Consider the following 20,121-nt stretch of genomic DNA (forward strand, 5'->3'; position numbering starts at 1 on the left):
GTGCGCAGTGCTCAACGCGGCACTCCCTAGCTGCCAGGAGCACTTTTTACTGTGCGCACCCAACCAGAGTGACGGGAGGAGCACATTTCAGAAAACGTGCTCAGCTCGTCGAGAAAATGCGATTTAAGCAATAAAATTAAAAATGCACCCAAAACCTAAACCAAACGTTGCAGGTGGTTATTTCTTCAAGCGCAGTGGTCAACGCGGCACTCTCTAGCTGCCAAGAGCACTTTTTACTATGCGCACCCAACCAGAGTGACGGGAGGAGCACATTTCAGAAAACGTGCTCAGCTCGTCGAGAAAATGCGATTTAAGCAATAAAATTAAAAATGCTCCTAAAACCTAAACCAAACGTTGCAGGTGCTTATTTCTTCATGCGCAGTGGTCAACGCGGCACTCTCTAGCTGCCAGGAGCACTTTTTACTACGCGCACCCAACCAGAGCGACGGGAGGAGCACATTTCAGAAAACGTGCTCAGCTCGTCGAGAAAATGCGATTGAAGCAATAGAATTAAAAATGCACCTAAAACCTAAACCAAACGTTGCAGGTGCTTATTTCTTCATGCGCAGTGGTCAACGCGGCACTCTCTAGCTGCCAAGAGCACTTTTTACTGTGCGCACCCAACCAGAGTGACGGGAGGAGCACATTTCAGAAAACGTGCTCAGCTCGTCGAGAAAATGCGATTTAAGCAATAAGATTAAAAATGCACCTAAAACCTAAACCAAACGTTGCAGGTGCTTATTTCTTCATGCGCAGTGGTCAACGCGGCACTCTCTAGCTGCCAGGAGCAATTTTTACTACGCGCACCCAACCAGAGCGACGGGAGGAGCACATTTCAGAAAACGTGCTCAGCTCGTCGAGAGAATGCGATTTAAGCAATAAAATAAAAAATGCACCTAAAACCTAAACCAAACGTTGCAGGTGCTTATTTCTTCGTGCGCAGTGGTCAACGCGGCACTCCCTAGCTGCCAGGAGCTCTTTTTACTGTGCGCACCCAACCAGAGCGACGGGAGGAGCACATTTCAGAAAACGTGCTCAGCTCGTCGAGAAAATGCGATTTAAGCAATAAAATTAAAAATGCACCTAAAACCTAAACCAAACGTTGCAGGTGCTTATTTCTTCATGCGCAGTGGTCAACGCGGCACGCTCTAGCTGCCAGGGGCACTTTTTACTGTGCGCACCCAACCAGAGTGACGGGAGGAGCACATTTCAGAAAACGTGCTCAGCTCGTCGAGAAAATGCGATTTAAGCAATAAAATTAAAAATGCACCTAAAACCTAAACCAAACGTTGCAGGTGCTTATTTCTTCGTGCGCAGTGGTCAACGCGGAACTCCCTAGCTGCCAGGAGCTATTTTTACTGTGCGCACCCAACCAGAGCGACGGGAGGAGCACATTTCAGAAAACATGCTCAGCTCGTCGAGAAAATGCGATTTAAGCAATAAAATTAAAAATGCACCTAAAACCTAAACCAAACGTTGCAGGTGCTTATTTCTTCGTGCGCAGTGCTCAACGCGGCACTCCCTAGCTGCCAGGAGCACTTTTTACTGTGCGCACCCAACCAGAGTGACGGGAGGAGCACATTTCAGAAAACGTGCTCAGCTCGTCGAGAAAATGCGATTTAAGCAATAAGATTAAAAATGCACCTAAAACCTAAACCAAACGTTGCAGGTGCTTATTTCTTCATGCGCAGTGGTCAACGCGGCACTCTCTAGCTGCCAGGAGCTCTTTTTACTACGCGCACCCAACCAGAGCGACGGGAGGAGCATATTTTAGAAAACGTGCTCAGCTCGTCGAGAGAATGCGATTTAAGCAATAAAATAAAAAATGCACCTAAAACCTAAACCAAACGTTGCAGGTGCTTATTTCTTCGTGCGCAGTGGTCAACGCGGCACTCCCTAGCTGCCAGGAGCTCTTTTTACTGTGCGCACCCAACCAGAGCGACGGGAGGAGCACATTTCAGAAAACGTGCTCAGCTCGTCGAGAAAATGCGATTTAAGCAATAAAATTAAAAATGCACCTAAAACCTAAACCAAAGGTTGTAGGTGCTTATTTCTTCATGCGCAGTGGTCAACGCGGCACTCTCTAGCTGCCAGGAGCACTTTTTACTACGCGCACCCAACCAGAGCGACGGGAGGAGCACATTTCAGAAAACGTGCTCAGCTCGTCGAGAGAATGCGATTTAAGCAATAAAATAAAAAATGCACCTAAAACCTAAACCATACGTTGCAGGTGCTTATTTCTTCGTGCGCAGTGGTCAACGCGGCACTCCCTAGCTGCCAGGAGCTCTTTTTACTGTGTGCACCCAACCAGAGCGACGGGAGGAGCACATTTCAGAAAACGTGCTCAGCTCGTCGAGAGAATGCGATTCAAGCAATAAAATAAAAAATGCACCTAAAACCTAAACCAAACGTTGCAGGTGCTTATTTCTTCGTGCGCAGTGGTCAACGCGGAACTCCCTAGCTGCCAGGAGCTCTTTTTACTGTGCGCACCCAACCAGAGCGACGGGAGGAGCCCATTTCAGAAAACGTGCTCAGCTCGTCGAGAAAATGCGATTTAAGCAATAAAATTAAAAATGCACCTAAAACCTAAACCAAACGTTGCAGGTGCTTATTTCTTCGTGCGCAGTGCTCAACGCGGCACTCCCTAGCTGCCAGGATCACTTTTTACTGTGCACACCCAACCAGAGTGACGGGAGGAGCACATTTCAGAAAACGTGCTCAGCTCGTCGAGAAAATGCGATTTAAGCAATAAAATTAAAAATGCACCTAAAACCTAAACCAAACGTTGCAGGTGCTTATTTCTTCATGTGCAGTGGTCAACGCGGCACTCTCTAGCTGCCCAGAGCACTTTTTACTGTGCGCACCCAACCAGAGTGACGGGATGAGCACATTTCAGAAAACGTGCTCAGCTCGTCGAGAAAATGCGATTTAAGCAATAAAATTAAAAATGCAGCTAAAACCTAAACCAAACGTTGCAGGTGCTTATTTCTTCGTGCGTAGTGCTCAACGCGGCACTCCCTAGCTGCCAGGAGCACTTTTTACTTTGCGCACCGAACCAGAGTGACGGGAGGAGCACATTTCAGAAAACGTGCTCAGCTCGTCGAGAGAATGCGATTTAAGCAATAAAATTAAAAATGCACCTAAAACCTAAACCAAACGTTGCAGGTGCTTATTTCTTCATGCGCAGTGGTCAACGCGGCACTCCCGAGCTGCTAAGAGCACTTTTTACTGTGCGCACCCAACCAGAGCGACGGGAGGAGCACATTTCAGAAAACTTGCTCAGCTCGTCGAGAGAATGCGATTTAAGCAATAAAATTAAAAATGCACCTAAAACCTAAACCAAACGTTGCAGGTGCTTATTTCTTCGTGCGCAGTGGTCAACGCGGAACTCTCTAGCTGCCAAGAGCACTTTTTACTGTGCGCACCCAACCAGAGTGACGGGAGGAGCACATTTCAGAAAACGTGCTCAGCTCGTCGAGAAAATGCGATTTAAGCAATAAGATTAAAAATGCACCTAAAACCTAAACCAAACGTTGCAGGTGCTTATTTCTTCATGCGCAGTGGTCAACGTGGCACTCTCTAGCTGCCAGGAGCACTTTTTACTGTGTGCACCCAACCAGAGGGACGGGAGGAGCACATTTCAGAAAACGTGCTCAGCTCGTCGAGAAAATACGATTTAAGCAATAAAATTAAAAATGCACCTAAAACCTAAACCAAACGTTGCAGGTGCTTATTTCTTTGTGCGCAGTGGTCAACGCGGCACTCTCTAGCTGCCAAGAGCACTTTTCACTATGCGCACCCAACCAGAGTGACGGGATGAGCACATTTCAGAAAACGTGCTCAGCTCGTCGAGAAAATGCGATTTAAGCAATAAAATTAAAAATGCAGCTAAAACCTAAACCAAACGTTGCAGGTGCTTATTTCTTCGTGCGTAGTGCTCAACGCGGCACTCCCTAGCTGCCAGGAGCACTTTTTACTGTGCGCACCCAACCAGAGCGACGGGAGGAGCACATTTCAGAAAACGTGCTCAGCTCGTCGAGAGAAAGCGATTTAAGCAATAAAATTAAAAATGCACCTAAAACCTAAACCAAACGTTGCAGGTGCTTATTTCTTCATGCGCAGTGGTCAACGCGGCACTCCCGAGCTGCCAAGAGCACTTTTTACTGTGCGCACCCAACCAGAGCGACGGGAGGAGCACATTTCAGAAAACGTGCTCAGCTCGTCGAGAGAATGCGATTTAAGCAATAAAATTAAAAATGCACCTAAAACCTAAACCAAACGTTGCAGGTGCTTATTTCTTCGTGCGCAGTGGTCAACGCGGAACTCCCTAGCTGCCAGGAGCTCTTTTTACTGTGCGCACCCAACCAGAGCCACGGGGGGAGCACATTTCAGAAAACGTGCTCAGCTCGTCGAGAAAATGCGATTTAAGCAATAAAATAAAAAATGCACCTAAAACCTAAACCAAACGTTGCAGGTGCTTATTTCTTCGTGCGCAGTGGTCAACGCGGCACTCCCTAGCTGCCAGGAGCTCTTTTTACTGTGCACACCCAACCAGAGCGACGGGAGGAGCACATTTCAGAAAACGTGCTCAGCTCGTCGAGAAAATGCGATTTAAGCAATAAAATTAAAAATGCACCTAAAACCTAAACCAAACGTTGCAGGTGCTTATTTCTTCATGCGCAGTGGTCAACGCGGCACTCTCTAGCTGCCAGGAGCACTTTTTACTACGCGCACCCAACCAGAGCGACGGGAGGAGCACATTTCAGAAAACGTGCTCAGCTAGTCGAGAGAATGCGATTTAAGCAATAAAATAAAAAATGCACCTAAAACCTAAACCAAACGTTGCAGGTGCTTATTTCTTCGTGCGCAGTGGTCAACGCGGAACTCCCTAGCTGCCAGGAGCTCTTTTTACTGTGCACACCCAACCAGAGCGACGGGAGGAGCACATTTCAGAAAACGTGCTCAGCTCGTCGAGAAAATGCGATTTAAGCAATAAAATTAAAAATGCACCTAAAACCTAAACCAAACGTTGCAGGTGCTTATTTCTTCATGCGCAGTGGTCAACGCGGCACTCTCTAGCTGCCAGGAGCACTTTTTACTACGCGCACCCAACCAGAGCGACGGGAGGAGCACATTTCAGAAAACGTGCTCAGCTCGTCGAGAGAATGCGATTTAAGCAATAAAATAAAAAATGCACCTAAAACCTAAACCAAACGTTGCAGGTGCTTATTTCTTCGTGCGCAGTGGTCAACGCGGCACTCCCTAGCTGCCAGGAGCTCTTTTTACTGTGTGCACCCAACCAGAGCGACGGGAGGAGCACATTTCAGAAAACGTGCTCAGCTCGTCGAGAGAATGCGATTTAAGCAATAAAATAAAAAATGCACCTAAAACCTAAACCAAACATTGCAGGTGCTTATTTCTTCGTGCGCAGTGGTCAACGCGGAACTCCCTAGCTGCCAGGAGCTCTTCTTACTGTGCGCACCCAACCAGAGCGACGGGAGGAGCCCATTTCAGAAAACGTGCTCAGCTCGTCGAGAAAATGCGATTTAAGCAATAAAATTAAAAATGCAGCTAAAACCTAAACCAAACGTACAGGTGCTTATTTCTTCATGCGCAGTGGTCAACGCGGCACTCTCTAGCTGCCAGGAGCACTTTTTACTGTGTGCACCCAACCAGAGTGACGGGAGGAGCACATTTCAGAAAACGTGCTCAGCTCGTCGAGAGAATGCGATTCAAGCAATAAAATAAAAAATGCACCTAAAACCTAAACCAAACGTTGCAGGTGCTTATTTCTTCGTGCGCAGTGGTCAACGCGGAACTCCCTAGCTGCCAGGAGCTCTTTTTACTGTGCGCACCCAACCAGAGCGACGGGAGGAGCCCATTTCAGAAAACGTGCTCAGCTCGTCGAGAAAATGCGATTTAAGCAATAAAATTAAAAATGCACCTAAAACCTAAACCAAACGTTGCAGGTGCTTATTTCTTCGTGCGCAGTGCTCAACGCGGCACTCCCTAGCTGCCAGGATCACTTTTTACTGTGCACACCCAACCAGAGTGACGGGAGGAGCACATTTCAGAAAACGTGCTCAGCTCGTCGAGAAAATGCGATTTAAGCAATAAACTTAAAAATGCACCTAAAACCTAAACCAAACGTTGCAGGTGCTTATTTCTTCATGTGCAGTGGTCAACGCGGCACTCTCTAGCTGCCAAGAGCACTTTTTACTGTGCGCACCCAACCAGAGTGACGGGATGAGCACATTTCAGAAAACGTGCTCAGCTCGTCGAGAAAATGCGATTTAAGCAATAAAATTAAAAATGCAGCTAAAACCTAAACCAAACGTTGCAGGTGCTTATTTCTTCGTGCGTAGTGCTCAACGCGGCACTCCCTAGCTGCCAGGAGCACTTTTTACTTTGCGCACCGAACCAGAGTGACGGGAGGAGCACATTTCAGAAAACGTGCTCAGCTCGTCGAGAGAATGCGATTTAAGCAATAAAATTAAAAATGCACCTAAAACCTAAACCAAACGTTGCAGGTGCTTATTTCTTCATGCGCAGTGGTCAACGCGGCACTCCCGAGCTGCTAAGAGCACTTTTTACTGTGCGCACCCAACCAGAGCGACGGGAGGAGCACATTTCAGAAAACTTGCTCAGCTCGTCGAGAGAATGCGATTTAAGCAATAAAATTAAAAATGCACCTAAAACCTAAACCAAACGTTGCAGGTGCTTATTTCTTCGTGCGCAGTGGTCAACGCGGAACTCTCTAGCTGCCAAGAGCACTTTTTACTGTGCGCACCCAACCAGAGTGACGGGAGGAGCACATTTCAGAAAACGTGCTCAGCTCGTCGAGAAAATGCGATTTAAGCAATAAGATTAAAAATGCACCTAAAACCTAAACCAAACGTTGCAGGTGCTTATTTCTTCATGCGCAGTGGTCAACGTGGCACTCTCTAGCTGCCAGGAGCACTTTTTACTGTGTGCACCCAACCAGAGGGACGGGAGGAGCACATTTCAGAAAACGTGCTCAGCTCGTCGAGAAAATACGATTTAAGCAATAAAATTAAAAATGCACCTAAAACCTAAACCAAACGTTGCAGGTGCTTATTTCTTCATGCGCAGTGGTCAACGCGGCACTCTCTAGCTGCCAAGAGCACTTTTCACTATGCGCACCCAACCAGAGTGACGGGATGAGCACATTTCAGAAAACGTGCTCAGCTCGTCGAGAAAATGCGATTTAAGCAATAAAATTAAAAATGCAACTAAAACCTAAACCAAACGTTGCAGGTGCTTATTTCTTCGTGCGTAGTGCTCAACGCGGCACTCCCTAGCTGCCAGGAGCACTTTTTACTGTGCGCACCCAACCAGAGCGACGGGAGGAGCACATTTCAGAAAACGTGCTCAGCTCGTCGAGAGAAAGCGATTTAAGCAATAAAATTAAAAATGCACCTAAAACCTAAACCAAACGTTGCAGGTGCTTATTTCTTCATGCGCAGTGGTCAACGCGGCACTCCCGAGCTGCCAAGAGCACTTTTTACTGTGCGCACCCAACCAGAGCGACGGGAGGAGCACATTTCAGAAAACGTGCTCAGCTCGTCGAGAGAATGCGATTTAAGCAATAAAATTAAAAATGCACCTAAAACCTAAACCAAACGTTGCAGGTGCTTATTTCTTCGTGCGCAGTGGTCAACGCGGAACTCCCTAGCTGCCAGGAGCTCTTTTTACTGTGCGCACCCAACCAGAGCCACGGGGGGAGCACATTTCAGAAAACGTGCTCAGCTCGTCGAGAAAATGCGATTTAAGCAATAAAATAAAAAATGCACCTAAAACCTAAACCAAACGTTGCAGGTGCTTATTTCTTCGTGCGCAGTGGTCAACGCGGCACTCCCTAGCTGCCAGGAGCTCTTTTTACTGTGCACACCCAACCAGAGCGACGGGAGGAGCACATTTCAGAAAACGTGCTCAGCTCGTCGAGAAAATGCGATTTAAGCAATAAAATTAAAAATGCACCTAAAACCTAAACCAAACGTTGCAGGTGCTTATTTCTTCATGCGCAGTGGTCAACGCGGCACTCTCTAGCTGCCAGGAGCACTTTTTACTACGCGCACCCAACCAGAGCGACGGGAGGAGCACATTTCAGAAAACGTGCTCAGCTAGTCGAGAGAATGCGATTTAAGCAATAAAATAAAAAATGGACCTAAAACCTAAACCAAACGTTGCAGGTGCTTATTTCTTCGTGCGCAGTGGTCAACGCGGAACTCCCTAGCTGCCAGGAGCTCTTTTTACTGTGCACACCCAACCAGAGCGACGGGAGGAGCACATTTCAGAAAACGTGCTCAGCTCGTCGAGAAAATGCGATTTAAGCAATAAAATTAAAAATGCACCTAAAACCTAAACCAAACGTTGCAGGTGCTTATTTCTTCATGCGCAGTGGTCAACGCGGCACTCTCTAGCTGCCAGGAGCACTTTTTACTACGCGCACCCAACCAGAGCGACGGGAGGAGCACATTTCAGAAAACGTGCTCAGCTCGTCGAGAGAATGCGATTTAAGCAATAAAATAAAAAATGCACCTAAAACCTAAACCAAACGTTGCAGGTGCTTATTTCTTCGTGCGCAGTGGTCAACGCGGCACTCCCTAGCTGCCAGGAGCTCTTTTTACTGTGTGCACCCAACCAGAGCGACGGGAGGAGCACATTTCAGAAAACGTGCTCAGCTCGTCGAGAGAATGCGATTTAAGCAATAAAATAAAAAATGCACCTAAAACCTAAACCAAACATTGCAGGTGCTTATTTCTTCGTGCGCAGTGGTCAACGCGGAACTCCCTAGCTGCCAGGAGCTCTTCTTACTGTGCGCACCCAACCAGAGCGACGGGAGGAGCCCATTTCAGAAAACGTGCTCAGCTCGTCGAGAAAATGCGATTTAAGCAATAAAATTAAAAATGCACCTAAAACCTAAACCAAACGTTGCAGGTGCTTATTTCTTCGTGCGCAGTGCTCAACGCGGCACTCCCTAGCTGCCAGGAGCATTTTTTACTGTGCGCCCCCAACCAGAGTGACGGGAGGAGCACATTTCAGAAAACGTGCTCAGCTCGTCGAGAAAATGCGATTTAAGCAATAAAATTAAAAATGCACCTAAAACCTAAACCAAACGTTGCAGGTGCTTATTTCTTCATGCGCAGTGGTCAACGCGGCACTCTCTAGCTGCCAAGAGCACTTTTTACTGTGCGCACCCAACCAGAGTGACGGGAGGAGCACAGTTCAGAAAACGTGCTAAGCTCGTCGAGAAAATGCAATTTAAGCAATAAAATTAAAAATGCACCTAAAACCTAAACTAAACGTTGCAGGTGCTTATTTCTTCGTGCGCAGTACTCAACGCGGCACTCCCTAGCTGCCAGGAGCACTTTTTACTGTGCGCACCCAACCAGAGTGACGGGAGGAGCACATTTCAGAAAACGTGCTCAGCTCGTCGAGAAAATGCGATTTAAGCAATAAAATTAAAAATGCACCTAAAACCTAAACCAAACGTTGCAGGTGCTTATTTCTTCATGCGCAGTGGTCAACGCGGCACTCTCTAGCTGCCAGGAGCACTTTTTACTACGCGCACCCAACCAGAGCGACGGGAGGAGCACATTTCAGAAAACGTGCTCAGCTCGTCGAGAGAATGCGATTTAAGCAATAAAATAAAAAATGCACCTAAAACCTAAACCAAACGTTGCAGGTGCTTATTTCTTCGTGCGCAGTGGTCAACGCGGCACTCCCTAGCTGCCAGGAGCTCTTTTTACTGTGTGCACCCAACCAGAGCGACGGGAGGAGCACATTTCAGAAAACGTGCTCAGCTCGTCGAGAGAATGCGATTTAAGCAATAAAATAAAAAATGCACCTAAAACCTAAACCAAACGTTGCAGTTGCTTATTTCTTCGTGCGTAGTGCTCAACGCGGCACTCCCTAGCTGCCAGGAGCACTTTTTACTGTGCGCACCCAACCAGAGTGACGGGAGGAGCACATTTCAGAAAACGTGCTCAGCTCGTCGAGAAAATGCGATTTAAGCAATAAAATTAAAAATGCACCTAAAACCTAAACCAAACGTTGCAGGTGCTTATTTCTTCGTGCGCAGTGGTCAACGCGGAACTCCCTAGCTGCCAGGAGCTCTTTTTACTGTGCGCACCCAACCAGAGCGACGGGAGGAGCACATTTCAGAAAACGTGCTCAGCTCGTCGAGAAAATGCGATTTAAGCAATAAAATTAAAAATGCAGCTAAAACCTAAACCAAACGTTGCAGGTGCTTATTTCTTCGTGCGCAGTGCTCAACGCGGCACTCCCTAGCTGCCAGGAGCACTTTTTACTGTGCGCACCCAACCAGAGTGACGGGAGGAGCACATTTCAGAAAACGTGCTCAGCTCGTCGAGAAAATGCGATTTAAGCAATAAAATTAAAAATGCACCCAAAACCTAAACCAAACGTTGCAGGTGGTTATTTCTTCAAGCGCAGTGGTCAACGCGGCACTCTCTAGCTGCCAGGAGCACTTTTTACTGTGCGCACCCAACCAGAGTGACGGGAGGAGCACATTTCAGAAAACGTGCTCAGCTCGTCGAGAAAATGCGATTTAAGCAATAAAATTAAAAATGCACCCAAAACCTAAACCAAACGTTGCAGGTGGTTATTTCTTCAAGCGCAGTGGTCAACGCGGCACTCTCTAGCTGCCAAGAGCACTTTTTACTATGCGCACCCAACCAGAGTGACGGGAGGAGCACATTTCAGAAAACGTGCTCAGCTCGTCGAGAAAATGCGATTTAAGCAATAAAATTAAAAATGCACCTAAAACTTAAACCAAACGTTGCAGGTGCTAATTTCTTCATGCGCAGTGGTCAACGCGGCACTCTCTAGCTGCCAGGAGCACTTTTTACTACGCGCACCCAACCAGAGCGACGGGAGGAGCACATTTCAGAAAACGTGCTCAGCTCGTCAAGAGAATGCGATTCAAGCAATAAAATTAAAAATGCACCTAAAACCTAAACCAAACGTTGCAGGTGCTTATTTCTTCGTGCGCAGTGGTCAACGCGGCACTCCCTAGCTGCCAGGAGCTCTTTTTACTGTGCGCACCCAACCAGAGCGACGGGAGGAGCACATTTCAGAAAACGTGTTCAGCTTGTCGAGAAAATGCGATTTAAGCAATAAAATCAAAAATGCACCTAAAACCTAAACCAAACGTTGCAGGTGCTTATTTCTTCATGCGCAGTGGTCAACGCGGCACTCTCTAGCTGCCAGGAGCACTTTTTACTATGCGCGCCCAACCAGAGCGACGGGAGGAGCACGTTTCAGAAAACGTGTTCAGCTCGTCAAGAAACTGCGATTTAAGCAATAAAATTAAAAATGCACCTAAAACCTAAACCAAACGTTGCAGGTGGTTATTTCTTCATGCGCAGTGGTCAACGCGGCACTCTCTAGCTGCCAGGAGCACTTTTTACTATGCGCACCCAACCAGAGCGACGGGAGGAGCACATTTCAGAAAACGTGCTCAGCTCGTCGAGAAAATGCGATTTAAGCAATAAAATTAAAAATGCAGCTAAAACCTAAACCAAACGTTGCAGGTGCTTATTTCTTCATGCGCAGTGGTCAACGCGGCACTCTCTAGCTGCCAGGAGCACTTTTTACTGTGTGCACCCAACCAGAGTGACGGGAGGAGCACATTTCAGAAAACGTGCTCAGCTCGTCGAGAAAATGCGATTTAAGCAATAAAATTAAAAATTTACCTAAAACCTAAACCAAACGTTGCAGGTGCTTATTTCTTCATGCGCAGTGGTCAACGCGGCACTCTCTAGCTGCCAAGAGCACTTTTTACTGTGCGCACCCAACCAGAGTGACGGGAGGAGCACATTTCAGAAAACGTGCTCAGCTCGTCGAGAAAATGCGATTTAAGCAATAAAATTAAAAATGCACCCAAAACCTAAACCAAACGTTGCAGGTGGTTATTTCTTCAAGCGCAGTGGTCAACGCGGCACTCTCTAGCTGCCAAGAGCACTTTTTACTATGCGCACCCAACCAGAGTGACGGGAGGAGCACATTTCAGAAAACGTGCTCAGCTTGTCGAGAAAATGCGATTTAAGCAATAAAATTAAAAATGCACCTAAAACTTAAACCAAACGTTGCAGGTGGTTATTTCTTCATGCGCAGTGGTCAACGCGGCACTCTCTAGCTGCCAGGAGCACTTTTTACTATGCGCACCCAACCAGAGCGACGGGAGGAGCACATTTCAGAAAACGTGCTCAGCTCGTCGAGAAAATGCGATTTAAGCAATAAAATTAAAAATGCAGCTAAAACCTAAACCAAACGTTGCAGGTGCTTATTTCTTCATGCGCAGTGGTCAACGCGGCACTCTCTAGCTGCCAGGAGCACTTTTTACTGTGTGCACCCAACCAGAGTGACGGGAGGAGCACATTTCAGAAAACGTGCTCAGCTCGTCGAGAAAATGCGATTTAAGCAATAAAATTAAAAATGCACCTAAAACCTAAACCAAACGTTGCAGGTGCTTATTTCTTCATGCGCAGTGGTCAACGCGGCACTCTCTAGCTGCCAGGAGCACTTTTTACTACGCGCACCCAACCAGAGCGACGGGAGGAGCACATTTCAGAAAACGTGCTCAGCTCGTCAAGAGAATGCGATTTAAGCAATAAAATTAAAAATGCACCTAAAACCTAAACCAAACGTTGCAGGTGCTTATTTCTTCGTGCGCAGTGGTCAACGCGGCACTCCCTAGCTGCCAGGAGCTCTTTTTACTGTGCGCACCCAACCAGAGCGACGGGAGGAGCACATTTCAGAAAACGTGTTCAGCTTGTCGAGAAAATGCGATTTAAGCAATAAAATCAAAAATGCACCTAAAACCTAAACCAAACGTTGCAGGTGCTTATTTCTTCATGGGCAGTGGTCAACGCGGCACTCTCTAGCTGCCAGGAGCACTTTTTACTATGCGCGCCCAACCAGAGCGACGGGAGGAGCACGTTTCAGAAAACGTGTTCAGCTCGTCAAGAAACTGCGATTTAAGCAATAAAATTAAAAATGCACCTAAAACCTAAACCAAACGTTGCAGGTGGTTATTTCTTCATGCGCAGTGGTCAACGCGGCACTCTCTAGCTGCCAGGAGCACTTTTTACTATGCGCACCCAACCAGAGCGACGGGAGGAGCACATTTCAGAAAACGTGCTCAGCTCGTCGAGAAAATGCGATTTAAGCAATAAAATTAAAAATGCAGCTAAAACCTAAACCAAACGTTGCAGGTGCTTATTTCTTCATGCGCAGTGGTCAACGCGGCACTCTCTAGCTGCCAGGAGCACTTTTTACTGTGTGCACCCAACCAGAGTGACGGGAGGAGCACATTTCAGAAAACGTGCTCAGCTCGTCGAGAAAATGCGATTTAAGCAATAAAATTAAAAATTTACCTAAAACCTAAACCAAACGTTGCAGGTGCTTATTTCTTCATGCGCAGTGGTCAACGCGGCACTCTCTAGCTGCCAAGAGCACTTTTTACTGTGTGCACCCAACCAGAGTGACGGGAGGAGCACATTTCAGAAAACGTGCTCAGCTCGTCGAGAAAATGCGATTTAAGCAATAAGATTAAAAAGGCAACCTAAAACCTAAACCAAACGTTGCAGGTGCTTATTTCTTCATGCGCAGTGGTCAACGCGGCACTCTCTAGCTGCCAGGAGCACTTTTTACTACGCGCACCCAACCAGAGCGACGGGAGGAGCATATTTCAGAAAACGTGCTCAGCTCGTCGAGAGAATGCGATTTAAGCAATAAAATAAAAAATGCACCTAAAACCTAAACCAAACGTTGCAGGTGCTTATTTCTTCGTGCGCAGTGGTCAACGCGGCACTCCCTAGCTGCCAGGAGCTCTTTTTACTGTGTGCACCCAACCAGAGCGACGGGAGGAGCACATTTCAGAAAACGTGCTCAGCTCGTCGAGAGAATGCGATTCAAGCAATAAAATAAAAAATGCACCTAAAACCTAAACCAAACATTGCAGGTGCTTATTTCTTCGTGCGCAGTGGTCAACGCGGAACTCCCTAGCTGCCAGGCGCTCTTTTTACTGTGCGCACCCAACCAGAGCGACGGGAGGAGCCCATTTCAGAAAACGTGCTCAGCTCGTCGAGAAAATGCGATTTAAGCAATAAAATTAAAAATGCACCTAAAACCTAAACCAAACGTTGCAGGTGCTTATTTCTTCGTGCGCAGTGCTCAACGCGGAACTCCCTAGCTGCCAGGAGCACTTTTTACTGTGCGCACCCAACCAGAGTGACGGGAGGAGCCCATTTCAGAAAACGTGCTCAGCTCGTCGAGAAAATGCGATTTAAGCAATAAAATTAAAAATGCACCTAAAACCTAAACCAAACGTTGCAGGTGCTTATTTCTTCGTGCGCAGTGCTCAACGCGGCACTCCCGAGCTGCCAAGAGCACTTTTTACTGTGCGCACCCAACCAGAGCGACGGGAGGAGCACATTTCAGAAAACGTGCTCAGCTCGTCGAGAAAATGCGATTTAAGCAATAAAATTAAAAATGCACCTAAAACCTAAACCAAACGTTGCAGGTGCTTATTTCTTCGTGCGCAGTGGTCAACGCGGAACTCCCTAGCTGCCAGGAGCTCTTTTTACTGTGTGCACCCAACCAGAGCGACGGGAGGAGCATATTTCAGAAAACGTGCTCAGCTCGTCGAGAGAATGCGATTTAAGCAATAAAATAAAAAATGCACCTAAAACCTAAACCAAACGTTGCAGGTGCTTATTTCTTCGTGCGCAGTGGTCAACGCGGAACTCCCTAGCTGCCAGGAGCTCTTTTTACTGTGCGCACCCAACCAGAGCGACGGGAGGAGCCCATTTCAGAAAACGTGCTCAGCTCGTCGAGAAAATGCGATTTAAGCAATAAAATTAAAAATGCACCTAAAACCTAAACCAAACGTTGCAGGTGCTTATTTCTTCGTGCGCAGTGCTCAACGCGGCACTCCCTAGCTGCCAGGAGCACTTTTTACTGTGCGCACCCAACCAGAGCGACGGGAGGAGCACATTTCAGAAAACGTGCTCAGCTCGTCGAGAAAATGCGATTTAAGCAATAAAATTAAAAATGCACCTAAAACCTAAACCAAACGTTGCAGGTGCTTATTTCTTCGTGCGCAGTGCTCAACGCGGCACTCCCTAGCTGCCAGGAGCACTTTTTACTGTGCGCACCCAACCAGAGCGACGGGAGGAGCACATTTCAGAAAACGTGCTCAGCTCGTCGAGAAAATGCGATTTAAGCAATAAAATTAAAAATGCACCTAAAACCTAAACCAAACGTTGCAGGTGCTTATTTCTTCATGCGCAGTGGTCAACGCGGCACTCCCGAGCTGCCAAGAGCACTTTTTACTGTGCGCACCCAACCAGAGCGACGGGAGGAGCACATTTCAGAAAACGTGCTCAGCTCGTCGAGAGAATGCGATTTAAGCAATAAAATTAAAAATGCACCTAAAACCTAAACCAAACGTTGCAGGTGCTTATTTCTTCGTGCGCAGTGGTCAACGCGGAACTCCCTAGCTGCCAGGAGCTCTTTTTACTGTGCGCACCCAACCAGAGCGACGGGAGGAGCACATTTCAGAAAACGTGCTCAGCTCGTCGAGAAAATGCGATTTAAGCAATAAAATTAGAAATGCAGCTAAAACCTAAACCAAACGTTGCAGTTGCTTATTTCTTCGTGCGTAGTGGTCAACGCGGCACTCTCTAGCTGCCAGGAGCACTTTTTACTATGCGCGCACAACCAGAGCGACGGGAGGAGCACATTTCAGAAAACGTGCTCAGCTCGTCGAGAAAATGCGATTTAAGCAATAAAATTTAAAATGCACCTAAAACCTAAACCAAACGTTGCAGGTGCTTATTTCTTTGTGCGCAGTGGTCAACGCGGCACTCTTTAGCTGCCAAGAGCACTTTTTACTATGCGCACCCAACCAGAGTGACGGGAGGAGCACATTTCAGAAAACGTGCTCAGCTCGTCGAGAAAATGCGATTTAAGCAATAAAATTAAAAATGCACCTAAAACCTAAACCAAACGTTGCAGGTGGTTATTTCTTCATGCGCAGTGGTCAACGCGGCACTCCCGAGCTGCCAAGAGCACTTTTTACTGTGCGCACCCAACCAGAGCGACGGGAGGAGCACATTTCAGAAAACGTGCTCAGCTCGTCGAGAGAATGCGATTTAAGCAATAAAATTAAAAATGCACCTAAAACCTAAACCAAACGTTGCAGGTGCTTATTTCTTCGTGCGCAGTGGTCAACGCGGAACTCCCTAGCTGCCAGGAGCTCTTTTTACTGTGCGCACCCAACCAGAGCGACGGGAGGAGCACATTTCAGAAAACGTGCTCAGCTCGTCGAGAAAATGCGATTTAAGCAATAAGATTAAAAATGCACCTAAAACCTAAATCTAACGTTGCAGGTGCTTATTTCTTCATGCGCAGTGGTCAACGCGGCACTCTCTAGCTGCCAGGAGCACTTTTTACTGTGCGCACCCAACCAGAGTGACGGGAGGAGCACATTTCAGAAAACGTGCTCAGCTCGTCGAGAAAATGCGATTTAAGCAATAAAATTAAAAATGCACCCAAAACCTAAACCAAACGTTGCAGGTGGTTATTTCTTCGTGCGCAGTGGTCAACGCGGCACTCTCTAGCTGCCAAGAGCACTTTTTACTATGCGCACCCAACCAGAGTGACGGGAGGAGCACATTTCAGAAAACGTGCTCAGCTCGTCGAGAAAATGCGATTTAAGCAATAAAATTAAAAATGCACCTAAAACTTAAACCAAACGTTGCAGGTGCTAATTTCTTCATGCGCAGTGGTCAACGCGGCACTCTCTAGCTGCCAGGAGCACTTTTTACTACGCGCACCCAACCAGAGCGACGGGAGGAGCACATTTCAGAAAACGTGCTCAGCTCGTCAAGAGAATGCGATTTAAGCAATAAAATTAAAAATGCACCTAAAACCTAAACCAAACGTTGCAGGTGCTTGTTTCTTCGTGCGCAGTGGTCAACGCGGCACTCCCTAGCTGCCAGGAGCTCTTTTTACTGTGCGCACCCAACCAGAGCGACGGGAGGAGCACATTTCAGAAAACGTGTTCAGCTTGTCGAGAAAATGCGATTTAAGCAATAAAATCAAAAATGCACCTAAAACCTAAACCAAACGTTGCAGGTGCTTATTTCTTCATGCGCAGTGGTCAACGCGGCACTCTCTAGCTGCCAGGAGCACTTTTTACTATGCGCGCCCAACCAGAGCGACGGGAGGAGCACGTTTCAGAAAACGTGTTCAGCTCGTCAAGAAACTGCGATTTAAGCAATAAAATTAAAAATGCACCTAAAACCTAAACCAAACGTTGCAGGTGGTTATTTCTTCATGCGCAGTGGTCAACGCGGCACTCTCTAGCTGCCAGGAGCACTTTTTACTATGCGCGCCCAACCAGAGCGACGGGAGGAGCACATTTCAGAAAACGTTCTCAGCTCGTCGAGAAAATGCGATTTAAGCAATAAAATTAAAAATGCAGCTAAAACCTAAACCAAACGTTGCAGGTGCTTATTTCTTCATGCGCAGTGGTCAACGCGGCACTCTCTAGCTGCCAAGAGCACTTTTTACTGTGCGCACCCAACCAGAGTGACGGGAGGAGCACATTTCAGAAAACGTGCTCAGCTCGTCGAGAAAATGCGATTTAAGCAATAAAATTAAAAATGCAGCTAAAACCTAAACCAAACGTTGCAGGTGCTTATTTCTTCATGCGCAGTGGTCAACGCGGCACTCTCTAGCTGCCAGGAGCACTTTTTACTGTGTGCACCCAACCAGAGTGACGGGAGGAGCACATTTCAGAAAACGTGCTCAGCTCGTCGAGAAAATGCGATTTAAGCAATAAAATTAAAAATTTACCTAAAACCTAAACCAAACGTTGCAGGTGCTTATTTCTTCATGCGCAGTGGTCAACGCGGCACTCTCTAGCTGCCAAGAGCACTTTTTACTGTGTGCACCCAACCAGAGTGACGGGAGGAGCACATTTCAGAAAACGTGCTCAGCTCGTCGAGAGAATGCGATTCAAGCAATAAAATAAAAAATGCACCTAAAACCTAAACCAAACATTGCAGGTGCTTATTTCTTCGTGCGCAGTGGTCAACGCGGAACTCCCTAGCTGCCAGGCGCTCTTTTTACTGTGCGCACCCAACCAGAGCGACGGGAGGAGCCCATTTCAGAAAACGTGCTCAGCTCGTCGAGAAAATGCGATTTAAGCAATAAAATTAAAAATGCACCTAAAACCTAAACCAAACGTTGCAGGTGCTTATTTCTTCGTGCGCAGTGCTCAACGCGGCACTCCCTAGCTGCCAGGAGCACTTTTTACTGTGCGCACCCAACCAGAGTGACGGGAGGAGCCCATTTCAGAAAACGTGCTCAGCTCGTCGAGAAAATGCAATTTAAGCAATAAAATTAAAAATGCACCTAAAACCTAAACCAAACGTTGCAGGTGCTTATTTCTTCGTGCGCAGTGCTCAACGCGGCACTCCCGAGCTGCCAAGAGCACTTTTTACTGTGCTCACCCAACCAGAGCGACGGGAGGAGCACATTTCAGAAAACGTGCTCAGCTCGTCGAGAAAATGCGATTTAAGCAATAAAATTAAAAATGCACCTAAAACCTAAACCAAACGTTGCAGGTGCTTATTTCTTCGTGCGCAGTGGTCAACGCGGAACTCCCTAGCTGCCAGGAGCTCTTTTTACTGTGTGCACCCAACCAGAGCGACGGGAGGAGCACATTTCAGAAAACGTGCTCAGCTCGTCGAGAGAATGCGATTTAAGCAATAAAATAAAAAATGCACCTAAAACCTAAACCAAACGTTGCAGGTGCTTATTTCTTCGTGCGCAGTGGTCAACGCGGAACTCCCTAGCTGCCAGGAGCTCTTTTTACTGTGCGCACCCAACCAGAGCGACGGGAGGAGCCCATTTCAGAAAACGTGCTCAGCTCGTCGAGAAAATGCGATTTAAGCAATAAAATTAAAAATGCACCTAAAACCTAAACCAAACGTTGCAGGTGCTTATTTCTTCGTGCGCAGTGCTCAACGCGGCACTCCCTAGCTGCCAGGAGCACTTTTTACTGTGCGCACCCAACCAGAGCGACGGGAGGAGCACATTTCAGAAAACGTGCTCAGCTCGTCGAGAAAATGCGATTTAAGCAATAAAATTAAAAATGCACCTAAAACCTAAACCAAACGTTGCAGGTGCTTATTTCTTCGTGCGCAGTGCTCAACGCGGCACTCCCTAGCTGCCAGGAGCACTTTTTACTGTGCGCACCCAACCAGAGTGACGGGAGGAGCACATTTCAGAAAACGTGCTCAGCTCGTCGAGAAAATGCGATTTAAGCAATAAAATTAAAAATGCACCTAAAACCTAAACCAAACGTTGCAGGTGCTTATTTCTTCGTGCGCAGTGGTCAACTCGGCACTCCCTAGCTGCCAGGAGCTCTTTTTACTGTGTGCACCCAACCAGAGCGACGGGAGGAGCACATTTCAGAAAACGTGCTCAGCTCGTCGAGAGAATGCGATTTAAGCAATAAAATAAAAAATGCACCTAAAACCTAAACCAAACGTTGCAGGTGCTTATTTCTTCGTGCGCAGTGGTCAACGCGGAACTCCCTAGCTGCCAGGAGCTCTTTTTACTGTGCGCACCCAACCAGAGCGACGGGAGGAGCCCATTTCAGAAAACGTGCTCAGCTCGTCGAGAAAATGCGATTTAAGCAATAAAATTAAAAATGCACCTAAAACCTAAACCAAACGTTGCAGGTGCTTATTTCTTCGTGCGCAGTGCTCAACGCGGCACTCCCTAGCTGCCAGGAGCACTTTTTACTGTGCGCACCCAACCAGAGCGACGGGAGGAGCACATTTCAGAAAACGTGCTCAGCTCGTCGAGAGAATGCGATTTAAGCAATAAAATTAAAAATGCACCTAAAACCTAAACCAAACGTTGCAGGTGCTTATTTCTTCGTGCGCAGTGGTCAACGCGGAACTCCCTAGCTGCCAGGAGCTCTTTTTACTGTGCGCACCCAACCAGAGCGACGGGAGGAGCACATTTCAGAAAACGTGCTCAGCTCGTCGA

Source organism: Syngnathus floridae, chromosome 16 (genome assembly GCF_059516105.1).
Source record: "Syngnathus floridae isolate MCC-2025c chromosome 16, RoL_Sflo_1.0, whole genome shotgun sequence".
NCBI lineage: Eukaryota > Metazoa > Chordata > Actinopteri > Syngnathiformes > Syngnathidae > Syngnathus > Syngnathus floridae.